Here is a 22,009-nt window from a genome sequence, read left to right as displayed (position 1 = left end):
CCAAAATGCAGAAAAATTACTAGACTACCAGGATCACATCACATTGTGCAACTCTCATAGACAACATTTTTACAAATGACATTAAAAATAAGACTGTAAGTGGACTCCTGATTAAAGACATAAGTGACCATCTTCCAATTTTTACCATCTATGATAGGAATTACAAGATCAATAAAGTGGACAGTAAAAAACAGTACAGACAAGCAAGAACAGAAGAAAGAGTGAATGCATTGAAAAAAGATTTAATGAAACAGAACTAGGGTGAAATATATCAGAAACAAGACGTTCATAGTGCGTATAATGAATTCCTTAGAATGTTTACATTATTGTATAATACCAACTGTCCAATAAAGCAATATAGTAGGAAACATAAATATATGGGCTGTCCATGGATAAGAAAAGGTCTGCAAAATGCATCTATAAAGAAAAATGTCTTAAGAAAGAGAACTGAAGATGCTGAAATCAGATACAAAAGATATAAAAATAAGTTAATTAATATACTTAAATATAGTAAAAAGGAATACTATAAGAAGCAATTAGATATAAATAGAAATAATATTAAAAGTTTATGGGAAATACTGAACAGTGTTATAAAACGTGGAGCTGGACAAGAGAACCATCCCAAGTATTTAATTTGTAATGACCGTGAAGAATATAATATGGATGTTGTGGCAATCTTTGGATTGTACTGATATTAACAATAATGATAATAATAAATTTTATTTATGAGCGCCTTTCAAGTCACCCAAGGACACTTTACAATAGGATCAAAACATAATAAAACAATGTCAAAATAAGAACAATAAAACAAAAAGCACAAGATTAAATTAACTAACAGTTTCACAGTGAATATGCAGATTTGAACAGATGGGTTTTGAGTTGGGATTTACACTGGAGGAGAGAACCAATGTTTCTTATATATGGGGGTAGAGAGCTCCACAGTCTGGGAGCAGAGCAGCTGAAAGCTCTGCTTCCCATGGTGGTGAGGCAGAAAGAAGGTACAGCAAGCTGGATAGAAGAAGAAGATCGAAGTGAACGGGCAGAACAGGTACTGCTTAACAGGTCAGAAAGGTAAGGAGGAGCGAGGTTACGAATGGCCTTGAAGGTGAGCAGAAGAAGTTTGAATATTATCCGGAATTTCACAGGGAGTCAGTGAAGTTCCTGAAGAACAGGGGTGATGTGCTGGTAGGAGGGGTTCTGGTGATAATGCGGGCAGAAGAGTTCGGAACCAGTTGAAGCTTATGGAGGGATTTTTGGGGGAGACCATGCAAAAGAGAATTGCAGTAGTCAATACGGTCAAGAATGGACGTAGACTGGGTGGAAAGAGAAGAACGTAATCTGTTAATGTTACATAGATGCAAATAGGCAGAACGGGTGAGATTATTGATGTGAGATTTATAGGATAGTGAACTGTCTACGATGACACCAAGGCTCTTAACCTGAGGAGAAGGGAAAACTGTGGAGTTATCGATAGTGAGAGAGAAATGGTTCACCTTCAAAAGGTTGGATTTGGTACCAATAAGAAGAATTTCACTTTTATCCTCGTTGAGCTTGAAAAAATTAGAGATAAACCAGGATTTTAACTCGGATAGACATTCTGAAAGGGAGGAAGGTGGGACGGAGGAATCAGGTCTGCAAGAGAGATATAACTGGGTGTTATCAGCAAAACAGTGAAACTGAAGATCAAATTTGCGGGAAATGGTACCTAGAGGGAGGATGTATATTATGAAGAGAAGAGGGCCAAAAACTGAGCCTTGGGGTACACCAGAGGTGACGGGGAAGAGACGAGAGTGGAATGATCTTAGTTGAATAAACTGGGAGCGGTCAAGGAGATATGATTGAAACCAGGCGAGGGGTGTGTCAGAGATGCCGAGAGAGGAAAGTCTGCTTAGAAGTACAGAGTGAGAGATGGTGTCGAAGGCTGAGCTCAGATCCAAAAGGATGAGAATGTTGAGAACACCAGAGTCAGCTCTGACTAAAAGATCATTAGTGACTTTAAGTAAAGCAGTTTCTGTACTGTGACATGAGCGAAAACCAGATCGAAATCTCTCGTAAATATTATTATTAACCAGGTGTAAATGAAGTTGAGCTGCAACCACTTTTCAAGTATTTTAGAGATGAAAGGTAGATTGGAAATCGGACGGAGGTTGTTAAAGTTGTTAGGATCTAAAGAAGGTTTTTTCAGTATAGGAATGACTAGAGCAGAATAAGAAGAGAACAATACCGGTGGTGAGAGAAGAGTGAATGATAGCACAGATGAGTGGGAGTAAGGAACAGAGGCAGGATTTCACAAGCCCTGTGGGCATGGGGTCAAGATGACATGTGGCAGGCTTTGATTTACATATGAACTCGGAAATATCGGATAAATTGGGAAGATGAAAAGTGGAAAACGGCTCAAAAAGGAGAAAAGGTTCTGGAGAGGGCGTAGACACAACATTTGATCTGAGTTGCTGGTGGATGTTATTCATTTTTGTAGTCCAGAACAGCATCAAGGAGTTGCAGGTTTCAGAGGAATAGAAGTGTGGTGGTAAAGCATTGGGGGGTTGAATTAGTTTGTTGGGAACTGAAAACAGAGTCCTTGCATTACCCTAATAAGACCTGATAATACCAGAGTAGAAACTTTGTTTGGCCTTGCTGATGGAGTCTTTTAAGTACATGGTATTTATAGATTTCTGCGTCAACAGTTAAAGCAGATTTCTTATATTTACGCTCTAGCTGCCGAGCTTTGGCCTTCAAAACTCGGAGGTCAGAGGTAAACTAGGCAGCAGAGCAAGCAAAGGAAACAGAGTGGGTTTTTACAGGAGCCAGAGAATCAAGGACAATGCGTAGACAATTATTATAATATAACAACAAATCATCAGGAGTAGATTAGAAGTCCGGAATCTGAACATTGTCCAAACTGGTAACGAGAATGTCCATATCAATGTTCTTGATGTTGCGGAACGAGATGAGACGGGTTGGCTTGGTAGTAGCGCAACAGAGAGTGAGGTTAAATGAAAGGAGGAAGTGGTCAGTTATGGGGATTTCAGCAGCAGAAAGATTCGAGGGAGTAAGACCAGAACAGCAGACCAAGTCCAGGGTGTGTCCTTTAGAGTGAGTGGCAAAGTCAGTAAATTGTTTAAATTCAGAGCCTTCGAGACAAGAGGAAAGGTCTCTGGTGAGCAGACGGTCATTATTATCCATATGAATGTTGAAATTTCCCACCAAGATCACATTTGGGGAGAGAGATAAAAGATGGGTTAGTAGATTAGCAAAGTCACTGAGGAAGACAGGGTTAGGTTTGGGGGGGGGGGCAGTATACAGTAGCTATGATGGTGGGAATGGGTCCAGTCAGCTCACATGCAAGGCACTCAAGGGAACTAAAGGTATCAACATTAACTGGCAGGACTTTCAAGTGCTGGCGAAAGAAGATCGTGAGACCACCCCCACGACCTATGCAGCGAGGTTTAGAAAGGTAAACAAACCCCAGAGGAGTAGATTCATTTAGCTGAGAAAAGTGATCAGGTTGTTGCCAGGCTTCAGTTTAGCAGAAAAAGTCAAATTTACGGTCAGATAGGAGCTCTTGGATGAGAGGCCCCTTTATTTGTCAGTGAGCGAATGTTTAGAAGATCGAAACTGAGTGGAGTATTTTCTTTTTTGCTAATCGCGGTCGGCGCCCTGGGCAGGTGGGCTAGAGATCGGTGGTTGACAACCCGATCAGGGTTCCTGCGAGGGCGGCAAGTAACAGACCAAAACGATTTAGTTCCATTGGAGTTATGGAAAATCCTGCAGGACCCGCGATAGATGTATCTCCGGCGAGGCTGGAAAGTGATGTCTGGGTGGTAGTGGAGCTCCGCTGGCGACGGGAGCGACAGCTGCCCACGAAGGTGCAGGAGCTCAGCGGCTGTATAGCGGAGCAGTCCAGCCATAGGATGGTAGACGAGCGTCAGGAGAATCCAAAATAGTGCCGACCAGCTCAGGAACATCTTGGGCCACATCTTCGATTATGTGGAGGAAAAGGAGACGAGCCAGCCGGAGCGACGAACAGGTAGGCTAGTGCAGCTCACTGAGAAGAAGACGTAAGAGCACATTCAGCTGAAACAGCAGATGTTGAGGACAAGCGTTGCAAATCAATCCCTGGCAGAGATCGATCTGGTCCTGAGTGTGAATGTCCCTGTTCATTCAAATCTGAATCCAAATAATCTAAATAATCAAAAATGTACCAGTGAGTAGCTCAGCCAGGCGCACCAGCATTCACTCAAGCCGGAACCCAATTGATATTGATATGATATGAAGGGAAAATGTTGAAATTAAGTGAATGTCGCTATTTAGAAAATTTCCTGATGTGATATTATAGTATATATTATATCAGAAATCTGTTGACTATTTTTATTACAGATTATATCAGTAAGGAAGCTGACTAAATATTGACGGATAATTTATGGCAAAGGGGTGGGATTAAATAAGTGTGTACTTCTTCTCTCTCCCTTTCGACATGTAAATGAATCAGAACAGAAGCAATATTGAAATGTATTAACTTTATTTTGTATAGTATTTTTTTCTCTAATTTTCTTTGCTAAATGTACCTGTATATTGTTTACATGATTGAAATAAATTAACAAACAGGCCCAAATACAGGAGAAGGACGGCTGAGAGTGAAAAAAAAAACACAAAAATAAATACTGCCAGATTTTCAACTTCGGTCTACAAGAAAATAAGAAGATCATGGGATTAGCCTCGATTGCACTTTGGACCTATTGACGGGATGCGCTCCGTCCCTTGATGCATGTACACTTTCAATTTCTGGTTGGGCTGCTTGGGTGCAAAGTAAGTTTCATCATCAGATGATGAGCGTTATGTAAACGTCTGTATGGAAACTGGATGCCTGGACTTCTCTGCTTACTTAGACCAAACCAAACCCTGAATTATGTTTCAAAATATGTGATGTTTTATGAAGGATCACATAGGAAACAACATTTTTTTTTAGTTGTTTTTGAAACTAAAAAACGATTCAAAAAGTTTAAAATAGTTTAGAAAGGATTTTCATAAATATTCATGGCTGTGTGGTAAAGCTGACTTTATCTCACTTGTAATGGTTCAGATTGGACACTGTGACTGGCCGGTTCTGTGCTCCAGACCACATGTTTGATACCCCTGGACCCATGCAACGAAGTGTAAAAAAAACGTGTCCACACTTTGGCCTGTGAAGAGTGAAAGCAGATATACGGCGTGATATCGAGCCAAATGCTTCAAAGTGTTCCTTGATGATGTGATGAAGAAGTGGCGTTCCTCCTCCAACCACAAACAGGAAGCTCATGAAGCGAGCAGTGTCAGTGCTTGTACGACACTCACCAGGAGACCTCTGAGCAGGATGGCTGCAGTCGCACAGCTCTGCTTCTCCCTGCTGTTCACTCTCATCAGCAACATTCATGCAGAAGAATTTATTGCCATAAGTGAAGAAGGAGGCTCTTTACAGTTCAAGCTCCCAGATCGAAACAGCTCCTGCATCACCTCCAGACGTGTTGGTGAAGATACTCTGGTCCTGTGGAACATCTCTGACCCCTGGAACAGAAACTTCACAGTACATGAAGACCTGACAGGACGACTCTCATTTCCTGAGACATTTCATGGTTCTCCTTCATTTACTCTCAACAACCTGACCCACTCAGACTCTGGACTGTACCGAGATGTGTGCTGGACTCAGGGCAGCGTGACATATGAGAGAAACATCAGCCTGACTGTGTGTAAGACAGTAAAGGGGGAAGAATCTATCGCAAGTCTTGAAGACACTGTAGACGTACAATGTAAAGGAGCAGGTGAGAATCTGACGGTGCGTTGGATCAGACATTACGGGGAGTGGAATCAATTATATAAAGACAGAATTTTGAACGTGAATAAAGTCCAAGAAAGTTTCCTGCAGGTGACAAACGCATCACTTCTTCATGTCAACACACGACCAACGTCTTACATCTGCCTGGTGATGAACCAACAGCAGTGTGTGAGCACTCACTCTGTACGTTTGACCAAACAAACAAAGCTACGTTATGCTTCAGAGGGAGACACAGCTGTGCTGGAGTGTCCCTTCATGGACCCCATTCATGACCAGCCCCCGGTTTGGATGAAGGAAGTACGTTACGATACTGATCAAGAAATTGGTCGAAACTTCTCGCTGGTACTTCCATCACTAATGTTAAATGATTCAGGTATCTACAGCTGTGTAGGTGAAAAAGTAATGCACGCGTACTGGCTTTTCGTGTGCCCTAAATTTGGTCCACCTGCAGTAAAGGTTTTCTCAGAGGGAGATGAAGTCACTATGAGATGCTCTGATGATTTGGAAAAAAGTACTTGGGGCTTTTGGCTCATGAAGTCGATCCAAACAGAAGGCAAAATTGTGTACAGTGCTGAGTTCTGCAGTGACAAAAGAATCACTTGTTCCCGTGACAGCCTGATAATCTCTAATGTCTCACTGGAAGATGCAGGAGAGTATGTGTGTGCAGGTTATAAGTCACGGTATGAGTGTGTGTCAAGAGAAACATTTGTTCTGATCCACAGAGAGCCTTTTGGGGTTTACTCGACCTTCTACAGAGTCAGGTGGATACTGCTCAGCGGTCTGCAGGTGATGCTTTGTGTTGTTGTGGTCTGTGTGATACAGAAAACCAGGAGAGGAGAGCAGCTTTCAGCTCAGACACACACTTAATATGCTGATGATGATGATAATAATAATACATAGAAGTGATTAAATCAAAACAAAAACAAAGAAAAATATTATTGTAGATATGAATCTGTGACCTGACTGGACGGTTCAGTCTCTTATGTGATTATATATTTTAAACATTTTGCCTTTTTCTATCTTTTGACTTAATTCTTCTATATTTCTGCTCATATTTTATTTCAGTCATAGTGATTTTGTGCTTTTTTGTTTTATGTAATTTGATGTTTATCCATATCTCATTCATGTATCTCTCAGAGTATCATTTTGAATATTCTTCTGTTTCTATCAGTGATCAGTTCGATCTATAAGAAATGTTAGAAACCAGTTGTAAATGTATTCGTTCTTAACTCTGATGTGAATCATTATCATCTCTCTTGGAAAATGTATTTTGTTATTGTGTTTAAGAGCAGATTCATTACAGCACCATGTTTATCTGCACTATATTGTTTTCATTGTTGTGAATAAACATGATTGTCTGATACAGCAAACACTTCATAATATGGACTTTACTGCTTTGATTGTGTTTTTATATTCTCCATTTTTGTTAGGAATCATTTCTGAAATAAAAATATCTCAATCTAATCTAACAGGCTGAATGTTGATGCTCTTCTGTCAATGACTGCGTGATGATTTTTAATTTTAATAAACACACAATCCTCATATTTCAGTGCAGGATGTAGAGCAGAGTATATCAGTCAACTGGATCAGAGCTCATCAGCATTTTGACCTTAATATGCAGCCAACACACTTTAACACATGTCTGATGTTGAGTGAAACACATCAGGGAAAAATGGAAGACGAGAGAAGCTGCACATGGTTATCATCATTTATTTATTTATTTATTTGCCTGTCCCATTTGGATCTTTAGCCATCAGAATTGTTGTTTGAAGGCCAAGAAAGATGCCATGTTGGTCCATTTGATTGACCTTTATTATAATTGTGTATTTATTTTATTTTATTATCAGTTGTTACAGACGGGACAGACATGACTGGGGGATAGGACAGGGAGAAGGAAAGAATGAAAGAAAGAGAGGGAGAGAAAGAAAAACAGAGGGGAGAAGAGATGATGAGAAAGGGGGGAAGGAACAAAAAGAAAAACAAACAAAACACCTGGATCACCTGTATGGAGACAAAAAACAGAAGAGAAATCAAACAAAGAGCAACATAATAAATACATGTTATCATCATTTATTATTATTTTTTAGTATTCGGTTTTTGGTGGTAGAGTTAAAAAAGTTTTTTTTAAAATATTTTATTTTAATTAATTAAAATTTTAAAAGTCACAATTTTAACAGCATGATGACAACAAAAACAATAACTGCTATTACGACTATTAGAAGTAATATTATTACTATTATTGCGTAGCACGTAGTATTCAATAATGTAATTTTATTTACTGAACATTAAAACTAAAATTTACTATTTTACAAATAAATATTAATATGATGAAAAACGTTACGTGACAATGTGTGGTCCCGCTGCTCTGCACAGCCTTCAAACAGATTCCTTTTATTTACAGCAGCGGTCCCCAACCCCCGGGCCACGGACCGGCACCGGTCGTTTGGTACCAGGCCGCGAGAGTTGAGGTTTGGGTGTGAAACTGATGCTCTTCAGGGGTTTTAGCGTTATTTTTTAAAATCTTTTTAATCATTAACTCTGTTTCCCTGGGTCTTTTCCCATGTGTTTTGAATAACTCTTCTTGTTTTGGCAGCGGTACTGGTTTTATTTTGTTGTATTTATCCTCGACACCTTAAAGGTCGGTCCTTGAGAATATTGTCGGTCATAAACCGGTCCGTGGCACAAAAAAGGTTGGGGACGCTGGTTTACAGGACTGACGGGACTCCAGGAAACACAAACAACGTCAGTGTTTAAGTGGAGACTCATCAACAGACCCGGGCTATCTTTCCATCATCTGGATTCAAGTTGGATTGGACTAATATGATGAAAGCAAGCCCAAGCCTGAAATCGACTCCTGATCTTTGATCCGTCCTCACCTGGTCGTGAACGTGATGGTCAGCCAGGTATCCAGTTTACCTTTGAGTGTCAGATTTAGGCAGATTTGATTGCTTCCGTTTCATAGTGACAGATTTAAGTGAACTCCTCTGTCTCCATTCCCAGACTTCTACTTTTGAATAAACTTTCCTTTAACTTGCTCCGAGTGCTCTTTTGTCTGCATGGTGTAACTGCAGCCTGGCATGCTGAATAACCAGTGAGTGGACCTTCCAGAAATATGTGATTTTGGCTGTTGAAGTAGGTCAGTCACCTTTGAAGGGCTGAATAATTATGGAGTCATCAGTTGACGTTCGTTTGTGGAAGTCTGTTTTCACTCTGATAATAAAGAGGATTTATTTATTTCATTGAGCAATAATAAAAAGACTGTTATTATATTTTTAACATTATATGATTATATTCACAGTGATGCTTTGAGGAAGACTGCACTGTTTGTCCCAGAATAATCAAGCTGCCATGAAATACATTCACTAATTTACTATTTGGAACTAACACACTATTAGTACATCTCAGAGACACCTTCTTTCTCACATGAAGAGTAACAGATTACATCTCTCACTGTGTCCGACCAAACAACTGCTGTGGAAAGTCAGTTATTAGCTGATTTTTAACTACACCCGTAAATGAACGTTTGACTGAATGCTGATAAGTGAATACTGAGAAGTTAGGAGGAAATGTTTTCAAATTTTCCTGCAGAGAATCTGATTAAAATGTTTTTTGTGAGCAAGAATCAGTTTGATCAGTGACCTTTTTTCAGCCAGAAACCTTTAAGGTCACACATCCGCTGTAATATTATAATTTGCTGTTCTTTTTTTAATACACCTTTGTAGAGAAGAAAAACATCTGGATGTCCTGATGCAAGATGCTTTTCTTTCCAAGTTCTTTACAGTGGCTTGCAAAAGTGTTCGGCCCCCTTAAACTCTTCCACATTTTGTCACATTACAGCCGCAAACATGAATCAATTTTATTGGAATTCCACGTGAAAGACCAACACAAAGTGGTAAACATGTGAGAAGTGGAACAAAAATCATACGATTCCAAACATTTTTTACAAATAAATAACTGTAAAGTGCGGTGTAAGTAATATTAGATTAGTATATTATTAGATAATTAATAATTAATATTACTAATAATTATTATTAATAATATTAGAGTAAGTAATATTATAGAGTAATAACCTGCAGTTCAAAAAAGCTCCCCTCCGACAGCCAAACCCATCTGTTCTCTGATTGGATTGTTACATTTGTGATTGACATGACATTGACCAATCAGATGAAAGGAAGAAAAATAGGGTCAAAATTCGTACTTGTAACTTGCAGAGATTCACACGGGTTTTTTTTTTTGGCTAAGTCCACATACAAATCTTTTTTACACACACACACACAAATTCTTTTTACACATACAAAAGTAGAAGTACAAAATATTTCTAACCACATTTTGAGCCCACAAAGCTGTACGTGAGCTCCACTGCAGTGGCTCGTGCACCGCTGCGTTCACGGCGTTTGCTGTAAATTATACAGCAGTGACATATGTATGTAAAATGTTTACTGAAGTTAGTGAAACAGTGTTTGTAAGGACTATAAGGTCCATAATTACTGAGGCAGTTGGGCTCAGTACACACACACACACACACACACACACACACACACACCATTTTTATCTGTATCTAACATTTCCGAGCAGCATGTCTTCATTATCTGTGTGTCTGCACTCTGCAAACACTCTGATTTCTGTGGTTTCAGATCCATTTCTCTCTCAAGGGAAATAAAGGGATTACACGGCCGTCTTTTCCTGTTTCATATGTTAGGCTATGGCTGTTTCCCAATTCAGGGTCTGCAGCCTTAAAGGCCGCATTTTAAGGCCGATTACGTCACAGCGACGCGACGAAGGCTGTCCCACTTCGAAGGCTGCTCGAAATCCGGCCCTCAAATGCGTCCTTCATTTCCCTGAATTTTAAGGATGTGGCGGTGTAGACTTCGTGGCCCAATATATCCCAGAATGCATAGCGCGGCAGTGGGTGTGGATAATTTTGGCGGAAAAAAACGGGGGATGAGGGGCACCCGAAGAGTAAAGGCTTTGTGAACTAGGGGGGTTAAGAAAGATATAGATTCACTAAAAATGTCGCTTTTAGTTATTATAATGTTAAATTATTATATTTTAATTTATTTACGTTATTTTACTTTATTCAGAATTAACCTGGCGGTTAACTTTCTTTTCTAGATTTTGGGGGGTTAAAATTAAGCATACCAGTGATTAAACAGCTCATGTACTCTTTATTAAGCAGCACCTTAATAAAAGAAAGTGCTGATATTGAAAGAACAGAACTACAAAACAAAGTGGTCATGTCTCCATGTTACACTCTCACATAGCATTAAAACACATTTTCAAACACATTTATTTAAAGTTGAAAAATATACACAGGAATGTGTAACAAGATTTGGTAGAACAACGTAACAGTGCTTCTGAGCGAACTTGCATAACTTTGATGATTTTATTGCAATGAACCTACTCCTCACCTTCCTCATCTCCTCATTTAAAAGGAAAAAAAAAAAAAAAAAAAAGACAGCACAAATTACCACAATGAAACACATGGGCTTAATTTTAGAAAGAGCCATACAGAGCAAAGCAGCAGCAGCTCCCTCTCTAAATGATGTGCCATAAGGTGGGCTGATATAGTGGCAACTAAAATCTCCATCCATTCACCTCTATTTATCCAATTCAGGGTTGAAGGGGTGCTGGAGCCTATTCGAGCTACCATAGGGTGACAGGCAGGATATACCTTGGACAGGTCGCTAGTATGTCACAGGGCTGCCACTAAAATTCATTTTGAGCAATCACTTGTATCGACAGAAGTTTCAAATGAAACCTTAGCAACCCTAATATCAAGCAGAATGTAACATTATTGTATATTGGACTAAATCAGCCATAAGGTTAGAGAGGCTTTTTTGTGGAAGCAAGTGTGTTTCAGGCAGATGAAAAAGAGCCCCAAATGAAAAGCTCTTGAACTCATAAACAATTCACAAAAAAACATAGAAAACATACCAAGTGTTTAAACTGAGAAAATGTACCTTTTAAAGACAAATATTAGCCCATTTTAAATTTGATGGCAGCAACTGATCTAAAAAAAAGACTCTTCTACTATGAAGCCACACTGCTGTAATAGAGTCAGTATGTTATTTATCAGTCTTATGCAACAAATTCTCTGAAAAAATGTCATCAACATTTAGAGCATTGCTCTAAAATCTGTATATAACTATCAGCATTGATGGTGCCTTTCCAGATGTGCAAGTTGCCAATTTCATGGTCAGTAATGCACACCCATACCATCAGAAGTGTAACCTTTAGAAGGCCCATCTCTTCTTTAGTCCAGAGAATTGATCTGACCATAGAAAAGTTTTTCAATTTGTGCATTTTAAATGCATTTTGCCCAGAGAAGATGGTGGTGTTCCTGGACCATGTTCTTCTTTTTCTTTAACTTGGATTTGTCGTTGGCACAGTAAATTATGATTATGATTCACATACAGCAATTTCTGCAAGTGTTCCCATGCAGTGATTTCCATGACACAGGCATACTTTTTTGTAATGCAGTGCTATATTAAGGCCTGAAAATCACAGGACTGCAATGTTGATTTTGGGCTTTGTCCCTTGCGCACAGAGATTCCTCCACATTCTCATAATGCATTGATGATGTTATGTATTGTAGATTATGCGATATTCAAGCCTTTACAATTTTACATTGAGGGATGTTATTCTGATTTTTTTTCACAATTTAAAGACGCAGTTTTTATAGGTTGATGAAACTCTTCCTTTCTAAGATGCTCTTTTTATACCACATTACTGACCTGTCTTTCATGCAACTGAAAAATGTACAAGGAGACAACTTCTCACAAAAACAAAGCAGCTAGTCTGACTAAAAAGACGAAAAAACACGATTTTTCTTCTGTTTTTCTTATCTGTTTGTTAAAAGGTGGTTTGTTTCATGTCCTGACAGTATTTAGTTCAACAAGCGGTGACTTCCGGAAGCTTTTTTTTTAAAAAAAAAAAAAAAAGGAAAAAAACGGGGGATGAGGGGAGCCCGAAGAGTAAAGGCTTTGTGAACTAGGGGGGTTAAGAAAGATATAGATTCACTAAAAATGTCGCTTTTAGTTATTATAATGTTAAATTATTATATTTTAATTTATTTACGTTATTTTACTTTATTCAGAATTAACCTGGCGGTTAACTTTCTTTTCTAGATTTTGGGGGGTGAAAATTAAGCATACCAGTGATTAAACAGCTCATGTACTCTTTATTAAGCAGCACCTTAATAAAAGAAAGTGCTGATATTGAAAGAACAGAACTACAAAACAAAGTGGTCATGTCTCCATGTTACACTCTCACATAGCATTAAAACACATTTTCAAACACATTTATTTAAAGTTGAAAAATATACACAGGAATGTGTAACAAGATTTGGTAGAACGTAACAGTGCTTCTGAGCGAACTTGCATAACTTTGATGATTTTATTGCAATGAACCTACTCCTCACCTTCCTCATCTCCCTCCCCATCAACAGAGTCAACTCCAACCTCTTCATAATCCTTCTCTAGAGCTGCCATGTCCTCTCTAGCCTCAGAAAACTCACCCTCCTCCATTCCCTCACCCACATACCAGTGAACAAATGCACGCTTGGCGTACATCAAGTCAAACTTGTGGTCAAGTCATGCCCAGGCCTCAGCAATAGCGGTGGTGTTGCTCAGCATACACACAGCCCTCTGGACCTTGGCCAGGTCTCCACCAGGAACCACAGTGGGTGGCTGGTAGTTGATGCCAACCTTGAAACCGGTGGGGCACCAGTCCACGAACTGGATGGTGCGCTTGGTTTTGATGGTAGCAATGGCAGCGTTGACATCTTTGGGCACCACTTCGCCACGGTACAAAAGGCAGCAGGCTATGTACTTGCCGTGGCGAGGGTCACATTTCACCATCTGATTGGCTGGCTCGAAGTAAGCGTTTGTGATTTCTGATACAGTTAGCTGCTCGTGATAAGCTTTCTCTGCAGAGATGACGGGGGCGTAGGTGGCCAGGGGGAAATGGATACGAGGGTAGGGCACCAAGTTGGTCTGGAACTCTGTCAGATCAACATTGAGGGCGCCATTGAAGCAAAGCAGTGATGGAGGACACAATCTGGCTGATCAACCTGTTCAGGTTGGTGTAGGTAGGACGTGCGATATCGAGGTTCCTACGGCAGATGTCATCTCGTTATCTACCATGAAGGCACAGTCAGAGTGCTCTAGGGTGGAGTGGGTGGTCAGGATGGAGTTGTATGGCTCAACCACAGCGGTGGACACTTGGGGAGCTGGGTAGATGGAAAACTCCACCTCCTGTGCAAATCTCCCATCCGGACGTTTATGCCTAAAGGGTTGTATGGTCTAAAGAGATTGTTGATTGAGCATTAAACACCAAGTGTTGTTCTTCTTTCAGCCCAAAGATCAAAGAATTGGGGTATTTAACAGGATCCAACCATCGCCCTGATCAGACATATTCTAACAGGATTGCACACAGGATGCTGCAGAAGCAAAATCAGTTTCCAAAACGTCAATCTGGATATCAGCCTGTTTTCTTTTCCTCATTACATCGTGAGCTTTAGAGTATCTGCTGAGCTACTGGGCACAACTTAATATAAGCTGTTTATATTTATTTCTGATCTACAACAAGCAGCACAACTGTTAGAACTGTCACAGCTGACATTAACTTAGATGGAAACCTACTTCCACGACAGAGTTTACCTCCTATGATGTCAATATAAGCTCAGACGCATGTTGAATAACAAATATCCACTTTCCCTGCTGCCACCTGCATGAACATTACAGCCAACAGGTGGATTTTCCCGTTTCACAGCTAGCCAAACAACGAGGAAACACTGACTGTTTAGGAGACACAGAGTGAAAGTGGACAGTACATCTTTGGTTTCTTAACATGAAACTCTTTGCTGTAGCCAGGGGGAGTACCAAAGTGACCCCCCTTAGACTTGTTAGTTTTAATCTTGTTTTCCACTGAGGTTCACTGGTTTTCTAATATAATGTAAGTCTATGAGCTGCAGCCAACCCACCAACCTGATGACGTCACGTTCTGTTGTAAAAACGTCAAGGACTTCTCTCTTAAATCTAACTTCACAGACAATGTTACATCTATGCAAGTTTGTGACAGCAGAGCTTCATGGTGCAAATTAATGGCCTGTATTTATATAGCGCTTTACTAGTCCCTAAGGACCCCAAAGCGCTTTACATATCCAGTCATCCACCCATTCACACACTGGTGATGGCATTGTAGCCACAGCCACCCTGGGGCGCACAGCCAGTAATCCTCCCCCTTTACTAAATTATAAGTTTGGTGTATTTTGCTTTACTAAGTATTACTTCTTAGGGCTAAATGCCCGCAATGTGCTGATGAAGGGATGCAGGGATCAAGAGTATGGAGGGTCAGGAGTGACAAAATTAATTAATTAATACACCATTAATAATTAATTAAATGTGGCAATAATTAATAGATACCCATTAATTTCATTTATGTATTCAATTTTTAATTCCATCCATCCATTCGCTTCCGCTTATCCTTTTCAGGGTCGCGGGGGGCAGGGTCGCGGGGGGGGGGGGGGCAGCTGGGATAGGCTGGAGCCTATCCCAGCTGTCATAGGGCGAGAGGCGGGGTACACCCTGGACAGGTCGCCAGTCTGTCGCAGGGCCAACACACAGGGACAGACAACCATTCACACTCACATTCACACCTAGTGGCAATTTGGATTATCCAATTAACCTATCCCCACAAGCTCAATTTTTAATTAATTATACAAAACATTTAATTCATTATTTAATTATGTTGTTTTTTTTTGTTCATTTTGGCACTCCTGACCCTGCAGCTGTGTTCTTGATTTATTTTTATCCATCAGCTTCACCCATCAAACTCAGGGGCGGGGTTAACGCTGTTTGAGTCAAAACCATTGCTTCAGGCTGGTGGCCATTCCTTCAGCGGGTGTGATAAGTTTGTAGCATAAACCTATTCACTGGAACGTTAAGGACAATTCAACTACACAGAAAAAAGCATTAAACACCAAGTAGGCAAAGTTCTTCACGTTACTCATGCATGAGGGAGAGAACCACGACAAGCGCCGTTCCTTCGCTTGACCCCAGTCGCTCTCGTCCACTCCCCCGTAACACTGCTCTTTTATTGAGGTTACATGAATATACATAGGTTCATTAACATATGACGTCTACATACACACAAAGAGTACCTTGCCTGTGTGTGTGTGTGTGTGTGTGTGTGTGTGTGTGTGTGTTGTCAGAGTGTGACCCCATAAACGACTTCCCTAACCCTGCTGGTTTGGAAGTCCAACAGTTCATCTAAACAAAAGGCACTTAGCCTAAAACAGATATAGACACGTTTATCCGACCATAAAACAATAAGAGAAGGTACGACCTCTCCCATGCTCCCAGAATGTAGGTGTGAAAGCCAGAACACTCTGGAATGCACACAAAGCCTTTGCAGACTATTAAGGATCACACATCCTATCACTACACAATCGATTATACACCTCTAAGCATATATGGTTAAATATTTCTAAGCATAAATGACAATAAATAATACAAATTTAACAGGGCGTTTCTCAGCAACAATTATGAACATGTAGAAAATAATAATAATGGATACTTTATTGATCCCCATGGGGAACTTACTTGTTTTTCTCTGCATTTGACCCATTCACTCAGTGAAGCAGTGGGCAGCCCACTAAGCAGGCGCCCGGGGAGCAGTGTGTAGGGACGGTACCTTGCTCAGGGGTACCTCAGGGTAATCGTTAAGTGGATTCGAACCGCCGACCTTCCGATCATGGGGTGACCACTTTACCTACTGAGCTATCCCTGCCCCCTAACTGAACTGTGCTTTGAAGTACTCTGTTTGTGTGTCACCAAATATACTTTTAATATTTTTTTAGCCGAGGATGTAGCGTTTTTTAAGATAGAGCCTCTTTGCAGAAGTGCTGATTTTGTGGATTTCCTGGATGTCTGCCCAGCCCAGCTCTCATGACCCCAGCTGACGGTACACCGGCTTCATTTCCTAGGGTTATATCTACTTGTTTCAGTCGCCATTTCTGAATTATAACGAATATTAAAAAGGAGGAGAGAGCAAATAAATCAGATTAACACCTGATCTTTGTGCTTTCTGTTCAATACTCAGCGTGACCTGTGTATACACGTGTAAACTTTATTAAAAGAGATAATATTGGTGTTTCTGTCATGTAGCAACTCTTAGGTTTAACTTCATCAGACTTGTTTGACACTGTGAAACCCATCAGTATTAGTTTTCTTCTAACATCCAGAAGTCTGCACGATGTGTTTTGTCTTTCATAGTTTCTAAGAAGCCTTTGAGAGTTAAAAGGAACATGAACATCATTTAAAAAAAAGAGAGAGAAAAAGAAAACACCCCACACAAATCAGATGTTACTCTGATTTTATTTTTATTTTAGTAAACTCAGAAAATTCTACAGTTGAATAAATATTAAACAGTGGATATTTCTGGACAGACTGGAGTCTTCATGATCAGCATGCTGGTTCAGATGCTGCTCCTCTCGGTGGAAAATGTGCTTTCTCGTTCCTCCTCTGTCCTCCGTGAGTGGAGACACACACGCTGCAGTTTTTACTTGCAAGGGCGATCACAGAACGCTCACACCAGAGTGGGGGCCCTGCGATGTGCGCTCTGCCACTGCCCTGGTTTTTATTTATATACAAAAGTAATACAATAGTGAATAGACAGAGGAATGTTGGTGCGTATGTATGTGCGTATGTGTGTGTGTGTGTGTGTGTGTGTGTGTGTGTGTGTGTGTGATTCTGAAGGACGCGGCCCCTCTTCTTGTGAGGGAGCGCTGATAAAAGTGTCCAGCTCTCCTCTTCCTGGTAGGAGATAAACTGCTTGTTCAGCTATTATCGCTGTGGGAAAGAATTTATAAAACAGAAACAAATCTTATAGTGGACAACAGTCTAAGTCATACAAAGGTCATCATGCAGTGTTCTATCACATGTAAACTTATATCATTAAAAGCTTATACTGACTACTAAGTACAATTTTCCATTGACATCCTCGTATAAAAAAGATTTTTAATGTTAGTTTTAATTCAAAATTCACGATTAAAAAGAAAAAAACGTAACACATACGAACACCAGATAAAGAAAACCGAATGTTTCAGTCTAACATGTGTGCCAGTGAGACAATAAACTTCAGTAAAACTACACAGTCATGAAACTTAACTTTAATCTGTGCCAAACCGATTTGCTCAGCTGTAAATAAAACAGCGAAGTAAGCGAAACCTGACAGACAGAACCTGAGTGAATTGAGTCCAATGTTTAACCACTGAGAGCTAAAACTCAGTGGTTTTAAAGCTGTGTGCCAGTGATTGGATAATCAGCCACTGATAAAGTGCTCTGTAGTTTTCTAACTGCCTTTTAAATCCTGTTTGTCATCTTTAACCCAGGTCAGTCACTTTATGTTAATCTTCCCAGTTATTGTCAAAATCAGCTAAGCTAGAACACCGGGGCTGTGAGCTCAGTACACTCTGTCAGCTGACTGTTAGCAGAGCTAGCGACATCACCGAAAACATCGCCTGTGCTGAATTTTCACAACCTGAACAAACGTGAAGATTACATTACTACATTTGTGGCTAAAAAATTATTAAAAATGTAGTTGGTGACAGAAAAACGCGGTATTTTAAAACTTTACTTACATTTTAGGGCGCCAGCACGATTGCTCCAATGACTGTAGAAAACATTGTGTTTTGAAATGCATTCTGGGATACCTGGCTGCCCCAAGTCCACACACCAGTTCATAGCAATTGATTATTTAGGCCCTGTCTTCACTTACTTTGCAGGGTAACCAATCAGATGTTAGACAAGCTGCAGTGGCAGCATTAACCCCGCCCCCTGAGCTTGATGGATAAGGCTGACAGATAAAATGAATTCATGAACACAGATGTATGACAAATTCATCATTAAATAATTAATCAAACGTGTCAATAATTAATTAAAAATTGAAATAAATAATTTAGTAAATGTTGTAAATGAAACGAATGGGCATTTAATTAATTATTTAATGGTGTATTTAATTAATTCATTTTGTCACTCCTCACCCTCCACAGCAGAGAGGCCTGCTGCTGCATTTTGTCTTTTAGGTACGTGTAAATGTTAGAGATTTTGTGTTATGTTTATAATGAGTTCGTCACCTAAGGCGGCACGTTAAATAGTGTTTTCAGCTATCCTGGGAAAAGTTACTTTTTTATGAATATGTGTTTTGTAATTGACCCATCTTAGTGAAGATTTAAATATTTTGAGTAATTATCAGTAGTTTATTTTTACTATACTTTGCTTCATACTTTCAGTTTTACCCCACTATTACGTATGATTTTGAAGTGGCTGTTGAGGGAAACTGTTTGTCATTTTTATGTTTTTCATTTATTGTGGGCCAGAGTTGCATGGACTCCACACTGGGATGAACAGATCGTTCAGCATCGCCTCAGTCAAAACACGCGATGGGTGCTTTGACTTACGAAAATTTTCGACTTACGAAAGACCCTCGGGAATGAATTAATTTCGTAAGTCGGGGGTTCCACTATAGTTTTTAATGTTATTTTTGCACAAACTGGCTGGAAAATCCTCAGTACTATAAATTTAGGTCTTTGACATTTAATGAGAAAAGGGATTTCATTCAAACACTTGATTGTTTTTAGGAAACAGCAACTAATACACAAAGCCTGTGAGTGCTCCGCCAGGGCTGGGTATCGTCACTGATTTCTAGAATCGATTCGATTCTAATTCACAAGGTCCTGATTCGATTCGATCCACGATTTGATTTGGATTGGGGAAATTGTGCCTCAGACAGTCAGAAATTATTATAATTCTGATCATTTATCAGTACATATCCATATTTTTACATCTATAAAAAGAAAGCTGACACTTGTGACACTTCATCAGAGGTGTAAGCATCACAGCAGATGCCTTTGCGTCAAAGTAACTGAACATAAAACACAGACAAAGATGAAGGAGATTTTCCTGGCCTGGCTTTTTAAAGCAGATAACCTAAAAACTATTCTGCAGTAGAAGAAGACAGTTAAATAAAAATTTAAAAAAAACAGCGGCCAACAGTGCTGTACACAAAGGTAGACTGGTGTGGAATAAGCAAGCGAATAATGCAGAAAAGAGAGATGTTTAGATGGGAAACTGTTCTTGAAGTACACTGAGAGAGAGAGAGAGCTCAGCAGGAAGTGGGATTTTATTGTGGTGGTTCAGTAAAAGGACTAGATGTTACAATCCCTGATAATGCACTGCTTCGAATAGCGAAAGTCTTGAGGGATGGCTGTTATGAGGAAAGGCAGCCCATAAACTTTACCAGCAGGACACATCGTTGTATGCCTGAACTTAACAGGGTTTTTTGGTCTTTTACCCAGGCTAATCTGCCATTTTTTAACCTTCCTTGGTTATGTGTAGGGATTAGAGATCTGATCTAGATTATCATATTCAATTTTGGGACACATCGTCAGTAGTGGACCTTGGAATCATCAGGTGTTTCGGCCTTTATCACTAGACACCCTCATCCAAGGAGGCTCTGCCAGGGTTGATCAGGCCCTGGAGTGTGTCACTGGTTTATGTTAAATTGTTTTTTCTCTTCTTTCTTCTGTTTAGTTTTCTACAATTTATTTTCTTCTATCAATTCCCTGCTACTGACAAGTAATACTTACCTCTTTAACATTTATGGAGCCTCACTTCTTTAAAGGGATAGAAAAGGTGATGGAGAGAAGTAAAACAAAAGAGACAAGATAGGAGAGAGCAGAGAGGAGAGCCGGAAGGGGGGCGCCCAATCTGGCTTCCCATACCTCTCCGCCAGATCAGGCTGTACACTCTACCGCCCCACTGCCTCCCAGGAAAGAGAAGAAGAGCCCTCTACTGAGGCATGCCCTCCACGGGATGATCCATCCTGGGCATGTGTGTCGCGGTTAGCTGACTGCCTTAGCTGCCAAAGTGATGTCAGCCCCTTTTAACCATAGCCAGTGACTGGTCCTTTCAGCAGTGTTAGCTAATTCTCTTATAGCCTGCCATTGCGCTGTCCTCTGATCCCAATCTCTCTAAGCAGTTTTGCTGTTGTACTGGCAACAAAGCCCCTGCACCCCACTTCCACTTGGCGCACCTTGATCTTCCAGCCTCTGTCCTCTGCCTCAGCTGCCAAGTTGGCATACCGCAGCTTCTTACGCTCAATTGCTTCCTCCCATGGTACCGTCAGCTCAATGACGTACGCAAGTTTTCGGGAGTTGGACCAAAGGATGAGGTCTGGTCTCTGAGTAGTTGTTACGATGTCTGAGGGAAACATTAGCCTCTGATCCAAGTCCACTTGCAACTGCCAATCCCTGGCAACCTTCAGCGGGCCCAGGTCCGGGGTTGAAGGGCTATTCCTCAGCTTGTCTCCCTCCCAGACAAATGCTGATGAAGGCCAACGATCCTCTTGGATCGTGAAAGGTTGAGTGTTGATGGATTTTCTCTTGCACTCAACTTTCTTGGCTAGACACCTGAGGACCTGGTTGTGTCTCCATGTATCTCTGCCCTGAGTAAGGCTAGTCCTACAACCAACCAAGATGTGCTTGAGTATTGCTGGGACTGTACACAGGGGGCAGGATGGGTCCTTTCCAAACCACAGCTGCAGATTTATTGGGGAAGGTAGCACATCGTATGTCGCTCAGATGATGAAACTTAGTCTATTAGACTCCATTCCTCAGATTTCACTCCATGAGAGTTCCTCTTTTCAACACTCTCCCAATTCATCCAGTGACCCTGCTTGGCCAGCGCTACGGCTCTGGCATGTCTGGCTGTTTCCTCCTGTTGACGCACCTCCACCATCACCATTTTCCGACGTTTGGTTACGGATGCCTGTTGCCACAGAGGTGTTACTGTTCCAAGACCAAATCCTCCTCTGCCCTGTTGGATGTGACCCACCACGTCACGATGGCGAAGAGCAGATTTGGCCTGTAGCACAGATGTGGCTGGAGTCCACTTCCTCCCCTTTCCAAGGTGGGAGCAGTGCCTCTCACTATGGGGTCCCGGGAAACCATGAGTGACATCTCAAGCCTCACTTTTGCACATTTAAACTCCTCTACCAGACTAGCAATAGGCAGTGACAGTATCCCGTCGCTGTAGAGTCTAGCGCTGCGGAGGCATTTTGGAAGGCCGAGCCACTTCTTAACGTAGGGAATTCATGATGGTGTTTATGTGACGCGAAATTTGAAATGTAGTTGGGATC

At 40.7% G+C, this 22,009-nt stretch overlaps 1 pseudogene; it reads right to left on the bottom strand.

Annotated features, from left to right (window-relative positions):
• Positions 1-13,176: 13,176 nt before the first annotated feature.
• On the bottom strand, positions 13,177-21,615 carry LOC146654637 (tubulin alpha chain-like; annotated as a pseudogene).
• Positions 21,616-22,009: the final 394 nt, after the last annotated feature.

Source organism: Rhamphochromis longiceps, linkage group LG14 (assembly GCF_057381845.1).
Source record: "Rhamphochromis longiceps isolate RC_006_pf linkage group LG14, R_longiceps_female_GT1.1, whole genome shotgun sequence".
In the NCBI taxonomy this organism is placed as follows: Eukaryota; Metazoa; Chordata; class Actinopteri; order Cichliformes; family Cichlidae; genus Rhamphochromis; species Rhamphochromis longiceps.
Note: the sequence above shows the minus strand (reverse complement) of the source record. Positions and strands in the feature narration are given on the sequence as shown.